The sequence below is a fragment of the Cryptomeria japonica genome, chromosome 6 (genome assembly GCF_030272615.1).
Source record: "Cryptomeria japonica chromosome 6, Sugi_1.0, whole genome shotgun sequence".
Lineage (NCBI taxonomy): Eukaryota > Viridiplantae > Streptophyta > Pinopsida > Cupressales > Cupressaceae > Cryptomeria > Cryptomeria japonica.
Window position 1 is genome coordinate 139,881,050 of NC_081410.1, and position 17,442 is coordinate 139,898,491.

A 17,442-nucleotide genomic window follows, 5' to 3' on the forward strand; every position below is an offset into this window, starting at 1 on the left:
AAAAAATCAACATAGTGGTAGATAAGGATACCACAGATAAATCTGATAACAAAGAGCAACCGGTAATAGGAAACAAAGAGCAACCAGTAACAGGAAACAAAGAGCAACTGGCAATAGGAAACAAAGAGCAACCGATAGTAGATTCAGAGAAAAAGATGGAATCTGGAACACAAATAGAGCAACCAAAAGAGCTAAAGGCTCCAAAACAGATGCCACTGGTAAGAAATGATGCAAGAAAAATTGTGCTTAAAGAGATGGAGACACAAACAAACCTACCAGAGGTCAATACCAGCATGGTCACTTCCACTGGCACTCAGTTTATTGGGTCGCCATCAAATGTAATAGAGGTATTGCTCGAATCTATCAATAAAATAACTGATTATAGCTCACAAGCCTATAAAGCGATAGATGATTCAATTCTAGTTTTGAAATCAATAGCTCCCAATTGTAATATAGCCAACAAAGATTCTTTAGGCTAGTTGGATACACTTTGTAAATATATTTCTAGAAATTTTGAGCAAACTAAGGTAGAAATTGTAAAGGAAAGTGTAGAAAAAGAGAAATAGAAATTCTTTGAGGAAGGAATAAAGAAGTGTAACAGGGAATTTGACACACTTCTACCAGAACTGTGCAATTTATTGAAAGAATATGAAACTCTATACAAAGACACCTATAAAATAAACATTTTGACCATGGATGTAGACAAAAAGATGAGCAAGGTATAGGAAGAGATCAATAAACTTGCTGATAATTTTCTTAACTCACCCAATACATTATCAGTTTTTGAGGAAAAGATAACAAATTTTGAGGAAGAATTGCTCAAATTAGAAAGAGAGAAAGAGAAAATAATAAACAAAGCAAAATTCTTGAGATCTAAACTAAGTCCAAGATTGGACTATTTAGCATCTCTGCGAAAGGAAATCTCAGAGGCACTAACACAGGGTAGCAAAACACCGACAGAGCACTTGCAGTATCTCACCGGTACAGTATATAGAACTGAGATAGCAATAAAGGAGAGCAAGAAGTTTATGGATGGCATAAACTTAATTTTGGGAGATATTCTTCAGCTAATAACTACCCAACTACAAGGTTGAGGTTATGAATTGGTACAACTAAAAAATCTACTAACCTTTGTCATTGACGCCAAAGGGGGAGTAGTAGATGAGAAAATTCAAAACACAGGGATCACATGCTCAGGGGGAGCTCTCACATTTTTGGTAACATTTTTGGTCTACACATTTTTGGATATCTTTTTGAAATTTCTCATGAGTGTTGCCATCAATGCCAAAGGGGGAGATTGTTGGCATATGGACACTCCAATGAGACATTGTGTGTGATTGAAGGTTTTGTCATTGATGGCAACCTTGCAATCCTATGGCACCAGCAAAGCATTACTTAGGCAACCTTGCTATCCTATGGCACCGGCAAAGCATTACTCAGGAAACCTTGCAATCCTATGGCACTGGCAAGACATTATATCGGAAAAGCATTACTCAAACAAAACAGTGCACCGGCATCAACAAAATCAATCTACACCGGCACCGGCACAGAAGATGTACACCAGCATAGAAGGAAATATGTATACCGGCACAGAGGCTGACAAGATTTTTGATATGTAATATTTTGTTTATCATTATAAGCCGACTTGGCAAATTGTAAAATGACTCTTGTATATAAAAGAGATCATTGTAGGCATTTGTAGGATATGGATATGAAGCATAAAAAAAATTATAAGGCAGACCTAATGTGCGAATTGTAGGACAAGGGTATATGTAAAGAACAAAGAAAGAACTGGTACTGAATCTAGCATTGAAGATGCTATTGTAAAGCAGTACAGAATATTGGATTTGTGTAAATCCTCATTGTAAGTCAGTGTGACTTCTTATTGAGCAGTGAGCTCTAGGCAGTTGGCCTTCCTGCATGTGCAGGCCCCTATTGTAAGTAATATTCTCTTATTGGCCAGTAAGTGAATATTGTGGGTCACAAATCCCACCGAGGTTTTTCCCACATCAGGTTTCCTCGTTAAACATCTTGTGTTATGGTGTTCTTTTCATGTGGATGTTTTTTATTATGTTATTTGCATTAATTCTTGCATACCAGTATACTGTTACTTTATATTCTGCATATTTAGTTTTAAGAAAACTACATTACCAGTCAGATACTAATTCACCCCCCCCTCTTAGTATATATGGGAACCCTAACAGATTCTAACCCCTATTTGATAATTATGGTTTCATTCGATACATTGATGTGATTGATGTGTAACTGTCTTCATGAAAGGGACAATTCCTTATCACTCATTGCGAGCATGATAAGGTGTTGTAATTCTCTTTTCACTTGCTTGTTTATTACGATGAATATATATCATGTATGTATTGTATGGTGATTGCAGGATTGCAGGTACAAGACATCGAATCCACCTAGCTTCACAGGTCTGAGTGTGTCCTATCCCAATGGCAAGTTGCTAGAGATGGCATGGGTTTCTTTCACTCTAGGCTTAGATATTCACCTTGTTAGTTTGTGCCACAACGCAAGTCAATGGTAGAATTTTGCATTGATCTTTCCCTTGTTGAGTTGCTTGAGTGCGTGAGTGTGTGATTTCTATTTAATTTAAGGAATAATGTTATTAATTAAGGTATGGATTAATTATCCTATAGTATGATTATTGTTTATTTATTTGTTTATTTTATTTATTGATGATTATTTATTGTGAGAATTGTATTTAATCAATTGAGATTAATTTAATTATTATTTATTTGTGATTTATTGATTATTAATTTATTTATTGTTTTTATTTATTTAATTATTTAATTAATTATTGTTGAGAGTGATTTATTTTGATATATTGTTTAATGATTTATTTATTTATTGTTGCTTTGTTTTATTTAATTAATAATTTATTAATTGAGTTTTGATTTATTGATTTTATTAATTTATTTATTGTTTGATTTTATATTTTATTTAAGAATTCCTATTTATATGGATTTATTTATTTATTTCATTTATTTGATTTTTAATGGATATGATTTATTACTTATTGTGTTTATACAACTATTATTTTATCAGTAGTTGAATATATTATAAAGTTACCTACCTTTTCACTTGATTGATTATTTTTTAATGGGTAAGTAAGTTACATTAATAAATAAGTATTCCTAAAAACTATACATGTTAGTTAAAATATATTTTCCTAGAATTTTCTGATTGGTCGAATATTTCTAATTTTTTTAGTTTGAATTTTTATTTAATTGGCTTTTTGTGAATGTTGTCAGGTTAATCATCTGGCAAATTTTGGAAGTGTTTTTTGAATTGGATTGAGGAATTACTTGAAGGATTGGATTTGCTTGTGGATTTCTCTTCTTCCAATTTCAACCTTGTTTGGATTGAGTTTGTAGGTTGGTCATTCTTTTCCTGTGAATTTTAATTTCTGGAAATTGCATAGGTTTTCTCCATGACTCTGCAAAGATTGTTTGATGTGTGTTATTATATTTTTTTGGGGAAATTTGGATTTGGGAATTGAAGGAATTCGATTTGATTTAAAAAGGAATTTGGGAAAGGGAATTTGCAGTTGGTAATTTCATGTTTTGAAAAGCTTTTGTTGGAAAAGTTTTCCTATCTCCTTCCTGTGAATGTTGTGTTTTTATTTCCATGTGATTTGGAAAGATATTGAATTGGTTTTTTGAGCTATACATTCCCTTGTGTTGCATCTCTTGAGTCCCTTTTGTTTCAAAGTCATATTTTGAGATTTGGTCTCCCTATTGTTGTCGGGAGTTTTATGCAACTCTTTGTGATTGTTGATTTAGAGTGCAGACCCTATTAGCAGAGTTTTGATGTTAATTTTAATTCTTGTAAGGATTTTGTATTCTCTTAATGTGATTATTGAAGAGTTATTTCATCTCCCCTAGATGCTCTACCTTCTAAGTGCTATATAGAGCACATTGGGAGAGAGTTTTTCCTATGCAGTTTTCTGACATAGAGGCTAAGATTGTATTTTTGAGTTACCTCTTCCAATATTGAGTATTATAGTTCCTTTGAGTTGAGTTTGTGTGCCAAAATTAACCTCTGAGTAGACTTGAGCAAGTACCTTAGCCTTTTTTGCTCATTTTTCTTGATTTTTGGCTCTCTTTCCAAAAAATCCACAATATCATCCCAGGCTGTTGTCAAATGGACTAGGAATGTTGGGGCATGAACCAAGGGCACCTAAGAATTCTCCTAGAGCACTGGGGAATTCTCCCTGAGAACTGAGCCGTAAACTAAGAAAGTTACACCTTAAACTCAGAAAGCTGACAAATAGACCCAAAACATTGTCAAATGCATCGAGAATGCTATGGAGTGGTCCAAAAATGCCATGGTAAATACCAAAAGCTCTACCCTACATATCAGGGGCTCTACTCTACAAACTACAAGCGTTGGACTATTTCAGAGGTCCTAAAAAGTCAGTTTTTAGCTTGTTTAAGTGTCTTTTGGGGTTTTGTGATTTCTCCAGAGGCATGTGTAGACTGTTGGCATTTACATGAAGATTGCATTTATGAACTTAAGTGTTGTTATTGATGTCAATTATAATCGGTAATGGATTTGTAATGCAATAGGTAGTTGAGAATTGAAGGAAACTGGTATTACTATAGAAGTAGTGATATCAATCGGTAACCCTACCTGTTGATGTGCCAAACCCTAACCGATAGAGCTTGGTGAATCAGTTATGTTGATCTTTGATCAAATGGTGATCGAAGATAATTTTGCCACATATGAATGATGCATATGATGAGTTTCAAAGTTGTTTTGGAACGTAGAGATAACTATTTTATCTTGAGAATAAGTGAGTGCATTGCATGAAGTGGAAACTGTGTGATGAGTTATAGGATTTGATGAAGCAGTGATCAAGGAGAGATCGAGGTTGTCTTGTACAATGTGCAATGATTGCTATGTAATCTAACGGTCATGTTTGAACTGATTTGTTTGTAATCTCTATGAGATCTTAGGTTTGTGATGTGTTATCGACCTATTATTTTTCTTATAAGGTCGATGAGTTTTTTTGTTGTAGTGTTGGCAATTTAAGTTAAGTGTCAGTGTGATTGTTGGCATTTGCATGAAGATTGCATTCATAAATTATTGAGTTGTCACTTATGTCAATTATAACTGGTAGGTGTATGATGTTGTTTTGTAACCGGTAGGTGAGATAGTGAAGGAAACTGACATTACTTGAGTAGAAGTGAGATCAACCAGTAACCCTACCTGTTGATCTACTAAACCCTAATCGATGGAGCTTAGTGAATCAGTTGTATTGGTTTATGATCAAATGATGAATGGTAAAGATTATGCCACATATGTATGTAGTATGTGAAGAGTTTCAAACATTTTTTGGCATGTAGAGATAACAATTTTATCTTGGAAATGAGCGAGTACATTGCATGAAGTGGAAACCGTGTGATGAGTTACATGAATCGATGAAGCAGTGATCTAGGAGTAGTCGAGGTTGTCTTAAATAATGTGCAATGATTTCTATGTAATTCAATAGTCATACTTGAACCGATTTGTTTGTGATCTCTATGAGATATTAGGTTTGTGATGTGTTACCAACCTATTGTTTTTCTTATAAGGTTGATGAGTTGTTTTGTTGTAGTGTTGCAATTTTGGTTCAGTGTAAGTGTGATTGGTTGTCGAACCAGAAGGTGTATCTGCAGTATGTGTGAAAGCAAATAGAAGCATGAAAAAGGATATGATCAAGTAGAGTAGTGTTATTCACCAGATCAACAAACCCCTATTGTTCTCTAACAATTACAACAATCAAAACCCTTAACTGGGTAAGTTCTAACAGGCTTAGTGCTATCTAAATCCTCTAACCAGGTGATCCATATCAAGACTCTAGGAAGTCAATTCTGGGAACATGTTGTTACTTAATATGTTGCACCTAGTGGGACTATGTCTGATGATCAAAAGAAAGAGAAACAAGAAAATAATCAAGCATTAGAGGCCATTATCAATTATTTATCTAATTTAGAGTATGTTGATGTCCATGGTCTAGAGACTTCTTATGATGTGTGGAAGAAAATTGAGGAAATCTATAGTAGTGATGAGCATGTGAAGATCAACAAAGAAGAGAGTCTGAGAGGTAAGTTTGATGACACGTGGATAGATGAAGGTGATAATATTCAACAGTATGGTCAGAGGATCAAGGAGATAGTTGGTGAGATCAAGACTATTGGTGGTAAAGTGGAGGATGCCACAGTGGTTAGTAAGGTGTTGAGAACCCTTCTACTGGTCTACGCTATCCAAGTTGCAAACATTCAGGAGCTAAAGTCTATTGATAAAACTAAGGTAACTCTTTAATCCATCATTGGTAAACTTATTGCATTTGAATTAAATGGTTATGATGGTAGTGCTCAAAAATCCGAATCATCATTTAGAGCTCCAGTTTCTAATTCACCTATGAGGAAAAGAAGAGATGTTAATCATAGTTATGAGTCTAGATCTAGCAGAGAAGTTGATGATGAAGAAAATTTGATTGAGCTTGAAGCAATGTTGGCCAAGCGGTTGCCCAGAGGTACTGGTAAGTATAGAGGTAAATTACTTTTGAAGTGTTTTGCATGTAACAATATTGGACATATTGCAGCTAACTGTCCTAATGGTGACAGTGAGCATAAGTATGAGAAGTACAAGAAGTACAAAGGAAAAGGAAAAGGAGATTGTCTCATTGCAGTTAATGGTGGTATCACCGATGAGGAATTTGAAGGAGATGATAATGAATACATTATCTTTGTTTCCATTAAAGAGGATACATATGATCAGAAGGCATTAGTTTCTCGCATGGATAGTTTTGATGATTGGATCATAGATAGTGGTTGTTCACACCATATGAGCGGTGAACACAGTAAATTTATTACTTTGAAGGAATTTGATGGAGGAGTTGTGAGATTTGGAAATGACTCACCCTACATGGTAAAAGGAAAGGGAACCATTTCTCTTAATGGAAAGAGCATTGCAGATGATGTCTACTGGGTTGAAGGATTAAAGAACAATCTTTTAAGTGTAGCTCAACTCAATGACAAAGGTTATCCATTGGGATTTAAGAATGGAATGTATAAAATATATGGTAGAAAAGGTGAACTAATTGCAACTGACAAGTAGACAAAAGGTAACCTATTTAACCTAAATCCTAAAGTCAACAACTGTTTAATTGCAAAAGTAGATGATAGTTGGCTTTGGCATTGTAGATTGTGTCATGTAAATTTTGATAACATTGTCAAAGTCAGTAAGTCCAAGTCGGTAAGAGGTTTGCCTCAGTTGGACAAACCGTTGAATGCTTTGTGCAAGGAATGTCAATTAGGAAAGATGACATCCTCAACTTTTAAGAGTAAATCTTTCTTAGCAGAACATTTGTTAGATTTGGTTCATACAGATCTTTGTGGACCAATAAGGACTAAAAGTATTCAAGGTGATAGATATTTTATGATCTTCACTGATGATTTCTCAAGAATGATGTGGGTCGCGTTCTTGAAGGACAAAAAAAATCCTTTAGTAGGTTCAAGTCATTTAGGGCCTTAGCTGAAAAGGAAAGTAGTAAGAAGATAAAGTATTAGAGGACTGATTAAAATGGTGAAATTACTTCAGAGGAATTCACTAGATATTGTGAAGACAATCGAATGAAGAGGCAATTTTCTGCACAAAGGACACCATAGCAGAATCGTATTGCAGAGAGGAACAACCGGTCAGTTGTTGAAGATTCTAGAATGATGCTAATACAAGGAGGTGTAGAAAATTTTTTTTGGAGAGAAGCTATCAACATAGTTGTCTACACTATGAACCGGATATTGGTAAAGATAGGTAAGGATAAAACTCCTTATGAATATTGGTATGGTAGATCGCCTAATATCAGTTATTTTAAGATTTTTGGCAGTAAATGTTTTATCAAGAGAGGTGACTATGTTAGTAAGTTTGAGGCTAAAAGTGATGAAGGCATATTTCTTGGTTACTCCACCAAGAGTAAGGCCTACAAATATTAAACAACTAGACAAAGAGAATCATCAAGAATGTTGATGTCCAAGTGGATGAGTATCCTAAAGTTTCAGGAGAAAATGGAAGATGAACCTTACATTCTGATTTTGGAGCCAGAACTGGTGAAGCTAGAAGCTAATCAAGTGAATGTTGTAGCACCAGGTCTACCAAAATAGGTAGATTTTGCAGAAGAAGGTGATGATGGTAAGGAAGAAGAACCTGATGATAATGATCATGTTATTCCAAGGTATGTGAGACTCAATCATAATCATGACCAGATTATTGGAGTATTAACCAGAAGAAGAATTAGAGAGAATTCTTTCATGATCTCCACTATTGAGCCTAGAATTGCTAAGGAAGCATTTGGAGATGATCACTGGATTAAAGCTATGGAAGAAGAGCTTAACCAGATTAAGAAGAACAATACATGGACCATAGTACCCAGACTGGTGAATAAAAATGTGATAGGTACTAAATGGGTATTCATGAATAAACTAAACGAAGATGGAGTAGTAGTTAGAAACAAAGCTAGATTGGTATGCAAAGGTTATGAACAGGAAGAAGGAGAAGGCTATGGTGAGACATTTGCACTAGTTTCTAGATTGGAAGGTGTTAGGACTCTACTTGCATTTGTAGGATATAAAGGATTCAAAGTATATCAGATGGATGTGAAGTCAACATTTCTAAATGGAATACTAGAAGAAGAAGTATACATTGAGAAGCCAGATGGTTATGCTTTGACTGATGCAAAGGATATGGTGTGTAAACTGCACAAGATACTATATGGTTTGAAGCAAGCACCAAGAGAATGGTATGAAAGACTACATTCACACTTGATGAAGATAGATTTTCAGAGAACCAATGAAGACAACAATATATATCTCAAATCTGAAGGAGATAAGATACTAGTTAGGGAAGTGTTTGTAGAAGATATCATATTTGGAGGCAATGATGACATGAGTGATGACTTTGCAAATGAGATGAAAAGTGAATTTGAAATGTCTCTAGTAGGAGAGATAAAATTATTCATAGGTTTGAAAATTCATCAGATGAAGAGTGGTATTTTTATCACACAGTCTAAGTATGTGAAAGAGGTATTGAAGACATTTGGAATGAGAGATTGTAAACCAGTTGGGACACCAATGGTTACAGGTTGTAAACTGTCTAAGGAGGATGATGCCACATCTATTGATGAAAAGGTGTATAGATCAATGATAGGGAAAATACATTATGTTCTTCATAGTAAACCAGATATTCCTCATTTAGTTGGTTTAGTTGCCAGATTTCAAAAGAGTCCAAAGGAGACACACTTGATAGCAACTAAAAGGATATTTAGATATTTGAAAGGTACTATTGACTATGGATTATGATATCCATATGTAGGTAACTTTGATTTGAAGGTTTATACAGATGCAGACTGGCCAGGTAATATTGATGATAGGAAGAGCACAACCGATGGTGTATTCTTTCTTGGAGGAAGACTTGTTGCATGGAGCAGCAAGAAGTAGAGTTGTATATCACTGTCCAAAGCTGAAGCTGAATATGTTGCACCATATATGAATTGTACCCAAGAAATCTAGATGAAACACATTCTGCAAGAATTCAAGGTGAAGATTACAGAACCAGTAAAGATTCAATGTGACAACACCAGTGCAATAAATATTTCAAAGAACTCGGTGTTTCATGCTAGAACCAAGCATATTGAGCTGAATTATCATTTCTTAAGAGAGAAAGTGCAGAGTAAAGATGTGTTACTAGAGCATGTATCTACTAAGGAGCAGCTACCAGATATCTTTACTAAACCTCTAGCTAAGACTACTTTTGAGTATCTTAGAGGTCAGCTAGGAATTGTGCCCCTACATGAAGTCAACTGAGAAGATGTGGAATACATCAGTCCTAGAGCTAATTGAGGAATCTTGAAGTAGGATTGGTGTAGAGTGGAGTTATTCCACAGGGGGAGCATCAATTTGTAGATAGTTGATGCAGAACAGTGAAGTATGACACTCCATGTTTTACTTTCACTTTGGCATTGTTGTCAAAGGGGGAGAATAACTATATGATTATGGGGAGATAAATTGTATGACTGATAAAGATAAGATATATAGAAATTACTAGTTGAAGACATGGAGACTCAGTTGAAGGAGAGTACATGGTAAAATGTAAACCATGATTCCTATACTTGTGCATGTGCATTACTCTCAATCATCACAATCAATGGTATTGATACTTGTATTTCCATCAATGCCAAAGGAGGAGATTGTTGGAATTTGCATGAAGATTGCATTCATGAACTATTTAGTTGTCATTGATGTCAATTATAATCGGTAGGTGTATGACATTGTTTTATAACTGGTATTACTTGAGTAGAAGTGAGATCTGTTGGTATTTTGGATATGTTGATATGGTTTTGTCATTGATGTCAACACTTATCAACTCTGGTTAGCCTACTGAATTGGCAATGTTAACCGACAAGCAAGTGACTTATACACAGTTACTGGTATCTTGTTCACCGATAATATATATTGTTCACTGGCACTTGGAATGACATGGAAAACACTTGGCTATGTCAAAGACATCATTTGGACACTTTGTCTTAGAAAATTGTTCATTGGTATATTCGTGTTTGCATATTTGTTGTTACTGGCAAATAGGTCCAAGATAATCACCGACAGGCTTATCTATTCTAGATCAGCACGACACACTATGGAGATGATTTATTATTGTTGTAAATGCATTAAGCTGACATGTTGAATCAAATATTGCATTGGTTATTGTTTTACTTATAAGTTGTTTTTATTGTAATATCTTGTGTAAAGCCGACCTATACATTTTGGTCCTAGGCTTCGGTATATATGTAAGATCTTATTTGATTGAAGAAAGAGAAGGAGAGAGGTGAACATGAAAAAGATTGTAATAAGGTATATGGGAGAATAAGCAGAGCTATACACGCAAACATCATTTGAAGGTTGAAGGAAGATTTTGTGAAGACATTTCAGAACTGAATCGGTACTGAATCCAGCATATGAAGATGCTATTTTCAGCAGTACATCATTATTGGATTTAACCATCCAATTGTAGTCAATGTGACTCCTATTTGTGTTTGAGCAGTGAGCTCTAGGCGCTTGGCCTTTCTACATGTGCAGACCCCCTATTGTATACACATACTATTTGCAGTAGTATCATCTGATTGTGGGTAAGGTTTCCCACCATGGTTTCTCCCCTTATAAGGTTTCCACGTACAAACATTGGTTTTATGTGTTGTGGATGTTGTTGTCTTTTTGTTTCATGCATTAATCTTTATCGGTACTGCAATTAACTGATAAACTGTCTACCGACATTAAGTTTGGTTTACTGGTATTAAGCATTGAGTTTTGGTTAAATTAATTTTGGTTTAAATTCATTTGACAACTGATTCACCCCCCTCTCAGTTGTCTCTGGGACCTAACAATTGGTATCAGAGCCTAGTCCTCTTTTTGCAGAAGTTTAACAGCTTGAGGAGATCCAATGTCTTCTAACTATTTCAGGAAGGATAGTCCTAAACTTGATGGAACCAACTATGGCATATGGAAGATCAGGGTGGAGACACATCTGAATTGCATTGGAAAGGACATCTGAGAAGTTACAAAAAATGGCTATACTTCTCCTACTCAAGGTCAACCTAATCCACCAACCTTAGGAAAAGATGAAGAAAATGATTGCAAAGCAAGAGAAGCACTTTTGAGCGCATTATCAGATCAGCAAATCATGGGATTATCAGATAGATATTTTGCTAAAGGTATTTGGGACCATTTGGAAACATTGAATGAAGGAGATTCCACAATCAAAATTGTAAAACTTGAGAGCTTCCGGGTCAGGTATGAAAATCTAAAATGGAAGAAGATGAAAGAATTTATGCTTTTATGGAAAGAGTAAATGAAATTGTTTTGGTTATTAAATGTTGTGGAGGAACCTTAAGTGAAGATGAAATTGTTTCAAAAGTTATAAGAGGATTACCACCGGCATACAAAATGAAACTTACTATTATAAATGAGTTAAGAACAATGCCTAATACATCATTAACTAGAGATACATTGATTGGAAAACTTTTAGCTTTTGAAATTGAGGAATTTGGTCCTGTTGCTACTATAGAGACAGATTTAGCTTTTAAGGCATCAACATCATTTGATAAGTCTGATTGGAAAGCCTTTTATGCAAGAGAACTTGAAGAAAGTAGGAGAGAAAATTAAGAACTTGAAGAACTTGAAGCACTATTAGCAAGGTAAATGCCTAAAGGTCCAATTGGAAGTAAGTATGAAGGTAAAGCACCCTTTAAATGTTTTAACTATAATAAGATTGGTCATATGGATTCAAGATACCCTAATAGACATGCAAGATTGAAAGAAGAAGCTAGAAGAACATACAAACCTAACCCTGAATATTAGAGATATAGATTTAGGAAGAATAAAGACAGGTCTTGTTATCTTGTTGATGAAGGAGTCACTAATGATTCTGATGAGGATCTGATAGACAATGGATGGGTATTTGTTGCTATAACAAAAGATCAACTGGCACCTACTGTTCAACTGGTAGAGCAAGCCTTGGTAGCTAAAATTGAAGTTAAGGATAAATGGATCATTGATTCAGGATGTTCACATCATATGACTGGTGATAAAAGTAAATTCTTGACTTTTCAAGAAAATAATGGAGGTCTAGTAAGCTTTGGAGATGATAAAACTTGTTTGATCAAAGGAAAAGGTACTATATCTCTTGATGGTAAGCATAATACTGACAATGTTTACTATGTTGAAGGTTTAAAGCATAATCTTTTGAGTGTTGGTCAATTAGTTGAAAAAGGATATCAGTTACAATTCAAGAATGAGAAATGCAAAATTATGAACAAAATTGGTTTGGAAATTGCAACTGGTAATCAAACTAGAGGTAATATCTTTCATTTGAATAAAAATGAAAAGACATGCTTGATTGCACATATTGATGAAAGTTGGCTATGACATAAGAAACTCTGTCATGTAAATTTTGATTGCATTGTGAAAATTAGTACTACTAAGGCAGTTAGAGATTTACCTAAGATTGTTAAACCTCATAATCCGGTATGTAAGGAATGTCAATTTGGAAAACAAGTTAGAGCATCTTTTAAAAGTATTCTAGAAAAATCCAGTAATGCTCTTGAATTATTTCATACTGACTTATGTTTTCCAGCTAGAACTAAAAGCTTACAAGGTGATAGATATTTCATGCTAATCATTGATGGCTATTCTAGAATGTGTTGGGTTACTTTTCTCAAAGAAAAATCAAAAGCACTTAGGAAATTTAAGCTATTAAAGGCAATGGTAGAGAATGAAACTGGTAAGAAAATCAAATGTCTAAGATCAGATCAAGGAGGTGAATTTACATCTAAGGAATTTAATACATTCTGTGAAGTAAATGGAATCAGAAGACAGTTATCAGCACCCCAGACACCCCAGCATAATGGAGTTGTAGAAAGAAAAAATAGAACCATCTCAGATGCAGCTAGAAGTATGTTATCAAAAGAAAATCTACCACATGTATATTGGAGAGAGGCTATAAGCACAACAGTCTACACATTCAACAAAGTTCACATCAAAGGTGAAACTGGTAAGACCCCTCATGAACTATGGTTTGGTATTACTCCTACTCTTAAATATTTCAGAATATTTGGAAGTAAATGCTATATTAGAAGAGATGAGTATATTGGAAAATTTGATCCTAGAAGTGATGAAGGAATATTTCTTGGTTATTCATCTAAGAGCAAAGCATATAGATGTTTTAACAAGAGATTGCAGAAAATTGTTGAGAGTACAAATGTGAAAATTGATGAACAGTTTAGAGGAACTTCAAGGTATATAGACTCTGAATCGGCAATAGAGATACTGACAAATGAACCTACATTGAACACACCGGTATAGAATGAAGATCCAGTTACACCGGTATCATCTGAAAAATTCCACTGTAACTGAAGAACAACAATAAACAAAGACACCCCGGTATGTAAGATTGAACCACTCTGAAGATCAGATAATTGGGAACAAGTATCAAGGAGTTATGACAAGAGGAAGACTGGAAAATGAACAAGTGTGTCTTATTTCTCAAATTGAACCAACATCAATTAATGAGGCATGTGAAGATAAATACTGGATTAAAGCTATGGAAGAAGAATTGGAACAAATTGAAAAGAATATCACATGGACATTAGTTCCCCGGCCTAAAGACAAAAATGTAATTGGAACAAAATGGGTATTCAGAAACAAACTTAATGAAGATGGTAAATGAAGAAAGACTAGTGTGTAAGGGATATTCACAAAAAGAAGGAATTGATTACAATGAAACCTTTGCACCAGTAGCTAGAATTGAGGCTATCAGATTATTCTTGGCTTTTGTAGCACACAAGAACTACAAAGTATATCAAATGGATATTAAATGTGCATTTCTAAATGGAGATCTTGAAGAAGAAGTTTACATTGAGAAACTTGATGGATTTTCTTTGATAGATAACAAAGATATGGTTTTCAGGTTAAAGAAAGCTTTGTATGGGTTGAAGGAAGCTCCAAGAGCTTGGTATGCTAGATTGGATAAATATCTTTTGAAGATTGGTTTTTCTAAAGGTAATGTCGACAACAACTTATACTATAAAGTGACCAATGAGGAAATTTTGGTTATAGAAGTTTTTGTTGATGATATAGTCTTTGGAGGAGAAGATGGATTATGTAAAGACTTTTCTATTGAAATGCAACAAGAATTTGAAATGTCTATGATTGGAGAGATAAAATTCTTTTTAGGATTGCAAATTTCATAGACTGATAAAGATATAATCTTGAGTCAATCTAAGTTCTTGAAGGAGTTACTAAAGAAATTTGGGATGGAAAACTCTAAACCGATAAGCACACCTATGACTACAAATGAAAAATTATCACTAAGGGACTAATCAACGCCTGTTAATCCAGCTAGGTACAAGTCTATGATAGGAGGACTACTATATTTGACACAAACAAGACCTGATATTATGAATGCAGTATGTATTGTTTCAATATTTCATAGTAATCCTAAAGAAAATCATGAATCAACAGTAAAAAGGATTTTCCAGTACTTACAAGGCACTACAAATATTGGCTTATCGTATCCTAGAGATGAAAAATTTGAATTATGTGCATACACAGATGCAAATTGGGCAGGAGATGTAGATGACAAAAAAGGCATGACCAGTGGAGCATTTTTTCTTGGAAGCAGATTAATTTCTTGGTTGAGTAAAAAACAAAGTTCCACATCTTTATCAACAACAGAATTAGAATATGGTGCAACACCAACTAACTATACACAGGTATTGTGGCTTAAGAAAATGTTGAAGGACATAAAGCTAAAATGCAAAGAACCTATAACTATCTATTGTGATAACACTACAACAATTGATATATCTAAGAATTCGGTACTATATTCTAAAACTAAACATGTCTCTATCAAACTGAATTTTCTGAAAGAGAATGTTGAAGCAAAAGAAGTAAAACTGGTTTATGTGAATACTAAAGAGCAGATTGCAGATATTTTCACTCAACCTTTGCCTAAGGAGACTTTTGAATATCTCAGAGATTAGCTTGGGGTCATACCCCCACTGGTAGAGACTTAGACAGTTGATTTTTGTCATCAACTGACATAACTAATAGACAAATCTTTTATTCCGGCTTTGATGAGGAGAACTAATTCTTAGGGGGAGTAGTTGGTATACTAAATAAGTTGGTATTTTGTATTTGAACCTAGTTTTTGTATTGCTTTGGCATTTGATGTCAAAGGGGGAGAGACTGATATGGAAAAACACATGTTACTCCTAGGGGGAGAGACTCTATCCCTTGGGGAGAGATTGTTATTTTGGTTTTCTGGTTATGATCTCCTTTGGGAGATTGTTGGTTTTTGGTATTTGGCATTTCTATTTTGGCACTTTGATGGTTTTTCCATCTTGTGTTGCCATCAATGCCGAAGGGGGAGATTGTTAGTATTTTGGATATGTTGATATGGTTTTGTCATTTCTATCAACACTTATCAACTCTAGTCAACCTACTGAATTGGCAATGTTAACCGGCAAGCAAGTGACTTATGCACAGTCACTGGTATCTTGTTCACCGGTAGGATATATTGTTCATCGGCACTTGGAATGACATGGAAAACACTTGGCTATGTTGAAGACATCGTTTGGACACTTTGCATTAGAAACTTGTTCATTGGTATATTCGTGTTTGCATATTTGTTGTTACCGGCAAATAGGTCCAAGATAAGCACCGATAGGCTTATCCATTCCAAATCAGCACGACATGCTATGGAGATGATTTATTATTGTTGTAAATGCATTAAGCCAACATTTTGAATCGGATATTACATCGATTATTATTTTACTTGTAAATTGTTTTTATTGTAATATCTTTTGTAAAGCCGACCTATACATTTTGGTCCTAGGATTCGGTATATATGTAAGATCTTTTTTGATCGAAGAAAGAGAAGGAGAGAGGTGAATGCGAAAAGGATTGTAATAAGGTATATGCGAGAATAAGCAGAGCTATACACGTAGACATCATTTGAAGGTTGAAGAAAGGTTTTGTGAAGACATATCAGAACTGAACCGGTACTGAATCCAACATATGAAGATGCTATTTTGAGCAATACATCATTATTGGATTTAACCATCCAATTGTAGTTAGTGTGATTCCTATTTGTGTTTGAGCAGTGAGCTCTAGGCGCTTGGCCTTTCTGCATGTGTAGACCCCCTATTGTATACACATACTACCTATAGTAGTATCATCCAATTGTGCGTAAGGTTTCCTAACATTGTTTTTCCCCTTAAAGGGTTTCCAAGTACAAACATTGGTGCTATGTGTTGTGGATATTGTTGTCTTGTTGTTTCATGCATTAATCTTTACTAGTACTGCAATTAACTGATAAATTATCTACCAACATTAAGTTTGGTTTACCAGTATTAAGCATTGAGTTTTTGGTTAAATTAATTTTGGTTTAAATTCATTTGACAATTGATTCACCCCCTCCTCTGAGTTGTCTTTGGGACCTAACAAGATCAATCGGTAACCCTAACTATTGATGTGCTAAACCTTAACCGATGGAGCTTGGTGAATCGAGTGTATTGGTTTATGATCAAATGATGAATGGTAATGATTATGCCACATATGCATGTTGTATGTGAAAAGTTTCAAATGGTTTTTGGTGTGTAGTGATAACAATTTTATCTTGGGAATGAGCGAGTATATTGCATGAAGTGGAAAACATGTGATGAGTTACAAAAATCGATCAAGCAGTGATCCAGGAGTGTTCAAGGTTGTTTTGAATAATGTGCAATGATTTCTATGTAATTTAACGGTCATGTTTGAACCGATTTGTTTGTAATCTCTATGAGATCTTAGGTTTGTGATGTGTTACCAATGTATTGTTTTGCTTATA